General features: G+C 28.8%; 1 long non-coding RNA gene across 1 annotated transcript; it reads left to right on the top strand.

The window, feature by feature from the left end:
• The first annotated feature begins 2345 nt into the window (after window positions 1-2345).
• On the top strand, window positions 2346-7165 carry LOC105174157 (uncharacterized). Its single transcript, XR_848812.3, has 3 exons — window positions 2346-2504; window positions 2737-2940; window positions 6891-7165. It is a non-coding gene; the product is annotated as an uncharacterized LOC105174157 (long non-coding RNA).
• The last annotated feature ends 3950 nt before the right edge of the window (window positions 7166-11115 follow it).

Here is an 11115-nt window from a genome sequence, read left to right as displayed (position 1 = left end):
TTTATGCATTTTGTCTCTTGTGTTCCTTCAACAACTTCAGGTCACTAAAGGGCCTGGACAACATTGCTCTCCAGAACACTTTGAAAGCATCAGAAATGACCATTGAGAAATTTGAAAAGGGATTGGTGGCTTTATTTAGTACTCTAGTCAAGAGAGATATAAATTTTCTTCTAAATTTAAAAGTTATTCACTAAAAAACATACTTGCAAGAATAGTTTCGAATACATTAATTCTAAATATATATAATTTAAAATATTAAAAATAAATTTTATGGTTAAATACATTTTAGACCCGTGAACTATACATATTGTCTCATTTATACCCATAAAGTATGAAAGATAACTAAGACACCCCTAATAAAATAACTTGGCATTGATGGGACAAAATGTCGTTCCTACTTACTCTTATACATTTTATTTTAATTTATAAAATATGCTTTATTAATATATCTCCTCCAAACTATTTTTAGTGATTTAAAACTTTAGTCACATTTTATTTTAAATATACTCTTTATAATTTTTTATAAAGTATAGAACACAGAAAATACTTGCAAGCTCAATATATGAAAAAATATTTTATAATCAAATTATTTACGTTTAAAAGTACATATACATATTTGTCAATACATAATGTATATAATACTATAAAAAAAGTATGTAATGTAATTTATAAATTTTTATTCAATTATATGTCCACATAATAAAAGTATATCATATAATTCTGAATATGTTTTCCAGCTCCTCTCTTTATGAAGCAGATCATTAGAAGAATCATCATCTAAATGATGGTGACTCCTCCTCCTCCTCTTTTCCTTACCCTTCTTCTTTTCTTCGCCTGCGCTTCAATTCTTGCAATTCATATATGAAATTTACCTAATTCAGAAAAATGCCTTCAATTCCTTAAAAAGGAAAACAAAAAAGAAATATAAAAGTACATTCAAGGTAATTTAACTACCCATACTGCTAAAAAGCAACATGAGATCAGAAAGTAAACCAAAATCTAAAATGCTATGAATACATGATATGGTTAACAGAAACCAATTAGCACCAGGTTAGCTTTGTATTTACTAAGGCATTTCAAAAAAAGCCCAAACGACAAGTAACATAAATCACACAAGACGCATCAACCCTTAATAAAGTTAGCATAAAAATTTGTAATAGATCTTGATTACTTCATGAAACTTACCTTTGTTTCAAAAAGTTAAAGCTAGTGTCTCTACTTCCAATAAAGGAATCATTCACTTTCTAAAGAAGATCCACAGAACAGCTGTGTCATTTATCAAGCAACACCATAGATTCAACAACTTATAGGTCTAATATTCTGGTTTCTGTAATACCTAAACCACATTACTAGAAAATTGTTACCACTCAAATATGTATGAAACTGCCCATAAGTACCAGAGGCTAAAAAATAATAGAAACATGGGCAATACATAATGCATATAATACTATAAAAAAAGTATGTAATGTAATTTATAAATTTTTATTCAATTATATGTCCACATAATAAAAGTATATCATGTAATTCTAAAAAATATATAAAATATTATATTAATGATATTATAAATTTGAGTATTTTTATAGTATATAATGTAATATTTTAAATTTGTATTGATAATTAATTTTTTAAAATATTAAATATATAACAACACAAGCAAATATTATGTAAATTTTTTACAAATTATGTAAAAATATATAAGAATTGTAAACTTATGGACTTTATACTGATTCTATACTCAATATAAAAATCATAAATTTTGAGTAGTGTTTATTCTAAACTATTTTTTTTTATAATAATTCTGATTATATTTACGTAAAGTAATGGAGAAATAAAAAATGTGATAAATATCAACTAATAATATTAGTGATAATAATATTTCATAAGTTCAAAGTAGTGGAGAATAACACAATTATGAATTCTATATATGGGGATTTTTTTTGTTCGGTTACCGAAATAAATTTGTTTTATTTTTATATATGTGGGTGACTTATATTAACATCTGTTGAAATTAAGTTAAAATATATTAATACCTTCTGTTATTTATAAAATTATTGATACATAGTGTTAATATATTATACTTTAGAGGAATTTATATAAATATTTACCACTGAATAGAAAGTGTACTTATAATTTCAATTATAACCTAAAAAATATAATTATAATTTTACAAATGCCAAATAATAAACAGAGGCCCAAATTTGGAAAACTCATTTTATCCATTAAGGCCCAATATTTATTTGTTATTGAACCTTAGTTTAAAAGAGATCAATCGGCCCGACCCAATTGAAAGTAAAATAGGATTTTAAAAGTCCACATTTTGTTACCGTTGTATAATACAAACACACACTAACACACTATAAATATGAAAAATTCGATGAAAATGCAATAGAAAAATTACAAGGAGAAACAAAATTTATTCGTTCATTTCTGACGTTATCATCATCGTCTGCTAAATTCCTCCGCCTCCAGCCCCCGCCTCCAGCCTCGGTTTCTTCTTTGTTTAGGTAAGGATCTCTTGAAAATCATAAACTCAGTGTTTTCTTTCATTTGTTTTTTTTTTTTGTAAAGTTTCTTGATTTAGGGTTCTTGATTTTTTTAAAGCAATTATGAAATTAAATGTATCTTGGTTAAAGGAATTTCTCAGCCCGACGGAAGATTTGATATTAGTTCTTCTTTATGATCATCGAATTCTTGAATTAACGGTCTTATTCTTTTTTTTTTCCTATCCTTTTTGAGGTTCTGGGTTAATTATTTCAAGGTTCTTGAAATTCAACTACTAGATGGGTTCTCTTGTATGCTGTCGATTACTACTACGGAGGATAAGGATGCGGGATTAAATGCAAGAATGGCAGTGGAGACATTGATGTTGGTTTGAAACTTGTGAGGGGAATAGCCAAGACGACTCCTATCATTGGAGATTCTCAGGGCTCTTTCCTTCGGGTATGGTTGTTTTTTTCATTTGATTATATTATGTGGTGATGTTGTTGTGATTTTGGTTGTTGTGAAGTACTTGGTATGAATTTTGCTTGTTTACCTATTATCAGTTATGGCATGAAGATAGAAAAGGAGGAGAAAATTCACACTCGGCTTTTCTGCTCTCACATCACTGATTCTTTGTGTTTCTTCTCAACAGATATTATTATATTTTTTCTGAACTAATAAACTGGTCATGTTTATCTGTTATTGGTATTCACATCTTCGAGGTTCCGTTCTTAAAACAGACGTAACTCTGCTTATTCCACTTGCATCCCGTGTGTCTTCCAAATTCATTGTATATTTCTAGTTATTCTTCTATCATTTTGCTTTGACGATAAATATACCTGGTCTTTATATTGTTTTCTTTTTGGGTCTTTCCCATCTTATAATGCAATTTAATCAATTTTGAATGCTTTCACAATAGATTCCTACTGGCTTTTAGACTGAAATCCATGAGATTATTGGCATTCCTTTGGTGAATATGTTGGTCTTTTGCATGTTCCTTGAGTAATTCTTGTGTTAATTGCAAATTTTTTTTATCAGATTGTGATGCGTTTAATGACATAGTCACTTTGTTTCTCCAAATCTGCCATGAGGGCCTTATAGGCTTTGGTTTGGATTGTCATTTTGGTGTGTTAGCAATAATATTAAATGTATGCATGTTTTGTTTCCGAAAAATTCTTTGCTGGAAGTTATATAATATAAATGCATGCAAAATTGTACTGGAATTATTTTCTTTTTTTTTTGGAAAAGGTTATCGGCATTAATGTAAAAGAATCATATGTACATTACAAGCTTTTTAGAAAAGGTTTTTTGGAAATGATTTTATCTATTTGTGTAAAAGGTTAGTGATACCTTTTCGAGTTTTCTTGAAATTGCTGCCAATGATCCTTGGTTCACGTAGGACTTTGGTGCTGAAACGTTTTGGCTCCACTTGTTAAGGTATGGAGCTATACGAGCAAGATATTGATGTTGTTAATTACACAATTTTAGGGTAAGACAATTGGTTGAAAGTAATGCGAAGCCATGTATATCTTCACTTTGATCTGTGACTGTACATCTACTTTAGGAGCAGTAGCATTATGTTTTCCATCAATTTACCTATCTCCTCTATTAATGTGCATAAGTGATTCAGTGAAATCTAAGCGCCATCCATCCACTCTCTCATACTCTTATTTGAGCTTGATTTTAAGTATATTAATATTCTCTTGGGACTGTGAGGAAACTTCCTAAACCATTTAATGAACCAACATGATATTTTCTCTTAAGTACCATCTAGCAAGGTGTCTTGGTTTATGCAGTATCTGATTTTATGCCTTTAAAATAGAGCATGCCACAATGATGTATCTGTGTTTTTATCTTTTGTGCCTTCATAATTCTGTCTTATTGCAAAGAATATATGTCAGATTATTTATAGTCTCTTAGAGAAGTGTTGTTATTGGTAATTTAGCAGGATTTGTTGAAAGCACTATACTATACGTTTGATGCATAGCAACGCGGTCAACTAATCGGACCCTTACCTATATTTATTTCAATTGGTCATCGTATATCGAATATCTATTGCTAGTGCCATTAAAATAAACTGGACCATAATTGATTGTGGAGGCGCCATGTGATTTCTTTAGCCTCGACACATGTAGCATACAACTATAAAACACCATATACTTGATATTTCATTTTTCAGTTATACGTGTAACATGCATTCATTTGATTCTACAAGTGAAGCACGTCAGTTGGTATATGTAATTTGGTTTGCCAATTTCGTGCAAAGTAGATAACCTCGTCTCGATAAGGATTGTGTGTGAATCAAAAGGTTAAGTAGGATTTAAATGCTCAACATATGTTGGCTGCTAAAGTGTGCTTTTTGACGACATTTTAGAACCTAATGGTAGCCTACTTATCTTCACAAGTTTCTAACTCAAAAGTAACCGGTGCCCCTATTAGTTCTTTTTTGTCAAATTTTCTTCCATATTTTGAAATCAAGAAGGTTGAACCATTGATTTTACACTTTGTATAATTCGAACCCAATATTTTACTGCTTTGATTTCTTTGAAAAGCCACACAATCACCATTCTCATTTGGAAAGAAAAGAATTATGGATTTTTGTGGCTGTTCCAAATGTGAAGGATGCAAGGATAGGGTTGAGACCTAAATTGGAGAATAAACCCTCCTCTCTTTTTGTAAATTTATTCTTGATTCATTTATTGTGTTGGGTTTTCTTTTCATGCGCTTGCCTTTAATTTTTTGTTTTTGATACATTGACATTCTTGTATGGATTTGCAAAATCCATATTGGTTCATGTTATTAGCCTCTTATTTTTGCAGGTGTATCATAGAAAAATTCGTTGAAAAATCTATATCATACAATCATGAATTATTTTATTTGTGAACTTTGAGGATTTAATTCTATGCTAAAATGCCAAACGGTTGTCTAGATGCCAATTTAAAATTCCTTTTCAAGAGGACTTGGTAAATCTTTCATGAGTATTGAAATTTCATGAGTTGATAAATGGTTTTTGAGGAACACATAGTTTTTGTATCTTAAATAGTGTTTGAAGAACTTTCTATTTTTTATTTTTAAATAATATTATTGGAAATTGGTTTTTTTTCCACTTAAAGATTTGTTTTCCTTGTCAAGTGTTCTTTTGTTTTCAATTCATGTTCTCAAAATCGATTTTTATCTTTTACTTAAAAATTTATTTTTCTTGTCAAGTGTTTTACAATAAACTCATATTTTTAGAATCAGTTTGAAGGTTGAAGTGCACTTACAAATATTGAAGACTAAATAACAAAATATTTTGATTAGCAATACATGAATTCATTTTATTGTTTTTGGGTGAAAGCATGAAAAGTCATATGTTTGGACTTCAAGTGAAATAATTTGTTGAATTTTATTTTCATAAAAGTAACAGACTTTGAAACAATTTTTGAAACATTTTGAGAAGCATTCAGTTTATTAAAATAATTTTTGAAACATTTTGAGAAGCATTCAGTTTATTATTTCTGGTCAAATAGCACTGATCGCCATATTTGTCTAGATTTCCAAAAAAGTACATTATTAACTTTTCTTTTGATAAATGATTACTCTATTGAAACTTGTCAAGATGTGTTGAAAATTCTGTAAAGAAATTTTTACCAGTAATTTTAAAACGAATAATGTGATTGGCATCTAGAACCGTTGTGCAATTTAGTATATAATATTTTATTTTTTAAGTTCACGAATGAACTAATTTGTGATTGTATGCTATAGAATTTCCACCAATTCTTAGATACACCTGCAAAGTTAAGATGTCGATGACATGAACGAATATGGTGTTTTTGTAAAATTCGTACAAGAATCTTAAATGTATAACAAACAAAAAGTTTTTAGAAAGCAACATGAGAACAAAACCTAACATAATGAACAAACCGGGAATAAACCAACAAAAATAATGGAGGGTTATTCTCATTTAGGCCTCAACTCCAAACTGCCTTGCGCCCGTCATATTTAAAGCGGTCCCAAAATTCGTGATGCTATCGCCTCCAAATTAGAATGTTGAGAACGTGAGGGTTTCATAGAAATCAGACACTTTTGGGTTTGAATTATACAAAGGAAATTGCAATGGTTTCAACTTTACATTATTTCTAAATATGGAAAAAATTGATAAAGAAGAAATTGATAAGGACAAATGTTGCTTTTTTGGCTAGAAAAATGGCAGAGAGGAATAGATAGATATATAGGTTATCATGTGGTTTTATATGATGTCGAAGTTGCACTCTTTTTCAAGTAGCCAATGTGAAACAGTTGAGTGTTTGAATTTCTATTTCGACCTTTAAATTCTCGCATAGTTCTTAGAGAGAAGATGTTATTTATGTAACTTGTTATTGCATGTTTTTTCCTTTAATTGTTGATTCTGCACTTGTTTGTTCTTTTAGTTAACAACTTAATGTCGATGGAGATGATCTTGCACTAGTTTTCATGTCTACTCGTTGATTTGGAGTGTGAACCTTCTGCACCAGTTTTCATGTCCATCGGGTTCAAGTAGTTCGAGGTGTGAGCTCGAAGAAATCAGCGACCATCTTTATTGTAAATAAGAATCAAGTGTGTTTGGTACTTCGGCCTTTTTGTACTATGTGAAAAATTATTGCCTACTCCAACGGGTCTGGCTTGTTTCTTAACCAAAGAAATGAAAATTTTGATTCAAAACCAATTTCTAGCTTTATATTTATTGCTTGATTAACTTCGAGAGCATATCAAAATCAGCTCAACTCAATATTATATACAAGTTGGTACACCATTGAAACTCAAATGGACTATTTTGTTCAGAATTTTTTTATATACTTCTACCACTACTCTACTTACAATTGGAACTTTTGAACTATATTCACCATATGGAGAAAACACTTCCAACCAAAAACAAATAAAAGAAAAGAAAATTTTTTATTATAGTTAGTCATAAAATATATTAAATTTGTGACATTATTTATGTTTCTGTCATCAAAATAATAGTATTATACAATTATATGTTCAAAACAAATTGATAATAATTATTTTAATTGATAAAAATTTATAAGTTATATTTTATTAGAGTTCTCAAAATGATACGCATCCATTATATTATGAAAAATTTTATAATTTAAAAATAATTATCTTATATTAATATTCAAATAAAATTAGTTAGTCGGAAGCCACTTGATTTAAATTTTTCAACAATACTTTTAATTTATTAAAATTGAGTATATTTATTCTATATTATATTTTTATTTTTTTATGTTTGGATTAGTATTTATCTGTTACTCATATGCTATTCAGTTTAAATTTTACCGTGCCCTCTAGTATATTATGATGAAAATCAAAAGTACGTGAATTAAGTACAATCTCAAAATAAATTTCTACTTTTCATATTAAATATAATCAAGAAAAAATCATATTTTTGGTACATATGTTAGAGACTTTTTCAATATAGTTTTATTTGTTAATGATCTTATGGGAAAATTGCATTTCATAAATCAAAAAGTTTCTCAATGTTAGTTTTCATGTGCATTTTTCATCCAATAATGAACTAAAAATGGATAGAAAATGTACGAAAATTGCTAAGATGACATTGAGATAGTTTTTAATTTATGAGATGCAATGTGAAAATATCGCGATAAATGGAACTAAATCGAAAATGCCCTAATAATAAATGAAAAATACTAATGACTCCTTTAATAATTGGTTGAAAAATGCATATGAGGTCTAAAATAGAAAAAACTTTTAATTTACGGAATGCAATATAAGAAAATCGTAATAAATAGGACTAAATTACAAAAAGACCCTAACATATCGGACCAAAAATATAATTTTTTATAAAATTAACTAATTAGAAGCCACCCATTTTAAATTTTTCAAAAGTATTTCTAGTTTAATAAGATTGATCATTTTTCTTTAATATTTCGTGATATTTATTCTTTCATATATATATATATATATAATTTTTTAAGTTTAAGTTAGTATTTTATGTATTATTCTACTGCTATTGATTTCAAATTTTACTGTGCTTATATTACTATAGATATAAATAATATAGATATAGATTGGTAAAAATATCACTAATCCATCATATGATAGTGCAAGAGTGTGGTCAATATATTATCATTTTATTCTTAGCCTGTCAAAATTCCACCGATTTTTATCTTTTTTAAGGATAGATAAATTTATGTAAACATAAATCACCATTTTCCATGATCTTAATGTGTATAATAGCAATTAATTTCCATAAGAGGACTCTATATTTTGAGCAGAGAACACAAAAAACAACGTTGAATCATACTCGTGTGCGCCTTTGCACAAACCTCCAACTTGGAAAATTAATGCTTATGTGACCTCAACAAAGAAGATTAATAAAATGGTCAACAAATGTATCAAGAATTTGAAGTCTACAGCAGTCCTGGACAAGAATTGTGATCTTAGGGCTAGTGGAACAATGTTGAAAGAAACATAGGTCATTGCTTTTTCAGTTTTAAAGTCTATATTGATACTCATGGCTGGGAAAAGGAAAGATCAAAGCAAAGAAGTTGGTCACTGTTTTCCAAGTTCACTCAAACCAGCTGTGTACATTCTGAGGTCCAACAAAAAGTTGGTGCAGAGAACTTGTGTTCAGACAAAATGCATAAAAACCCCCTATGTTTTAAAAAATCTGCAAAATAAACCCTCTTGTTATGAGAATAGGCCAAAAGCCCCATTGTGTTTTATAAAACTCAACTCAATCACCCCCTCTTCGTTAAATCCAACTAACGGTGTTAATTTTTTAAAAAATGACCGTTAAACCCTTACTTATTATATATTATTTCTTGTATTAATGACCGTTGGATCTTCTTTGATCAAATACTGATTGTTAGATCTAATCAATTAATCTCAACCGTTAGATTTTAAAAAAATAAAATGTCTAGATTCAATAAATTATTTAACTTATATTATATATAAATAATTTAAAATTATAAAAATATATTATTATTATTATTATTATATATTTTTAAAGAAAAAACTAACTACCCACCCTACCCCATAGCCCCACCCCCGGCTTCCCCCATCATTCTCGTCGTCGGCGGCTAATATTTATTAAAATCATCGTATCTCCATAAATTCTTTACCAAATTGAGTCAGACTGATTTCGTTGGAATCGTCTTGTAGAGACGAGTCTGATGGTGGTGGTTTGAGATCGAGATTCAACCGAACGAAGACGAATCAACAGCAAACATGTTCGGAGGTCGTGACTTAAGCCCACTCTCTATTGACGAAAACTCAAATTGAAATTATGAAAATATTCATCTTGAAGAAAGAATTTGAATAGTATCATTGGCCTTCTAAAATTCGTCCGAACAGCGCCGGGAACTTATTTCTAAGTTTCAGGCGAAAATCGCCGTTTTTCCTTTTTTTTTTTAAATTAATTTTAATTATATTAATTAAAATATATTTTAGTTAATTAAGAATATTTTAAATAATTATAATAATTAAATATTTTGGCTAATGAATAATAATAATTATAATTAAATATATATTTTAATTAATTAAAGATAATAGTTAGATTTAATAATTAACAATTATAAAATTATTTGAATTTAATTTAATTTAATATTTCAATTTAAATTTAATATGAGAAATTTTAATTTATTTTTTAAGGTGAGAACTGACAAAAGGAAAACATAAAACAAGTCAAAAAGCCCTTTGTATGTTATATAAACTCATGGAAGAGTATTTTAGTCCAAAGTGTCATTAAATATGAACCTAAATCGCATAAAATGACTACCAAACGCAATAAACGCGCGTCTCCTCCACTTCTCGTTATTTGCTAATAGAATGAAGATTTTTTGCTGACTAGAACAAATAGGAGGGGGGTTTTAGCAATTATGAAAATAAGAGGGTGTTTTTGCGTACTTTGTAAAACACAGGGGGATTTTATGCATTTTGTCCCCTCTTAACTCTAAGGGCGGCACCCTTATTTAACACCAATTTTCGTAAATTGTTTCAATAATTTAATTACAATATATCATCAATTTTCATAATTAATAATCATAATATTTATTATATATTAATAAAAATTCTTAATTCATGGATTATATTAAACGGGCAGATTTCATTGTAACTTTTCAATAACAATATTAATATCAAAATTGAGCCTAAATCCAAAAGACAATTATTTTTCATTATGGGCCGAAAGCCCAAAACTCTGAAGCCCAATTTCCAAATACTCATTCCACATCACCTCTGCTTCGACTCAAGTCAGCATAATTTTAAAACGAAGTTATAGGAAATTACAATTAATTCTCTTTAAATTTATTATGATTAAAAATATTTCATCATCGTTTGACAAATAATCTTTTGAAATTAATAAATACTCCATTGTGATAGTCCACTGAAAGGAGATATTTATTATATGTCCATTAATTTTAAAGGATTTTTATAATTATTAATGATGGAGGTATTATCCTCCAAATAGACTAAAATGCCCCTACAAAATCGGGGCTACTTTGACTGCGTCTCATAGCCTTTGCTTTCCAGTAAAGGGACTTGGATCTCCCTCATTATTTGAATTTTGAGGAAGAATAGAGTAAGCTAGTCTACGTAAAATCCTGAAAATCCTTACACTTTTTCAGGTTGGGTTGTTGACCCAGCCCGCTC

The sequence above is a fragment of the Sesamum indicum genome, linkage group LG11 (assembly GCF_026168435.1).
Source record: "Sesamum indicum cultivar Baizhima isolate 11 linkage group LG11, ASM2616843v1, whole genome shotgun sequence".
NCBI lineage: Eukaryota > Viridiplantae > Streptophyta > Magnoliopsida > Lamiales > Pedaliaceae > Sesamum > Sesamum indicum.
This window is presented reverse-complemented; position numbering and strand designations above follow the sequence as displayed.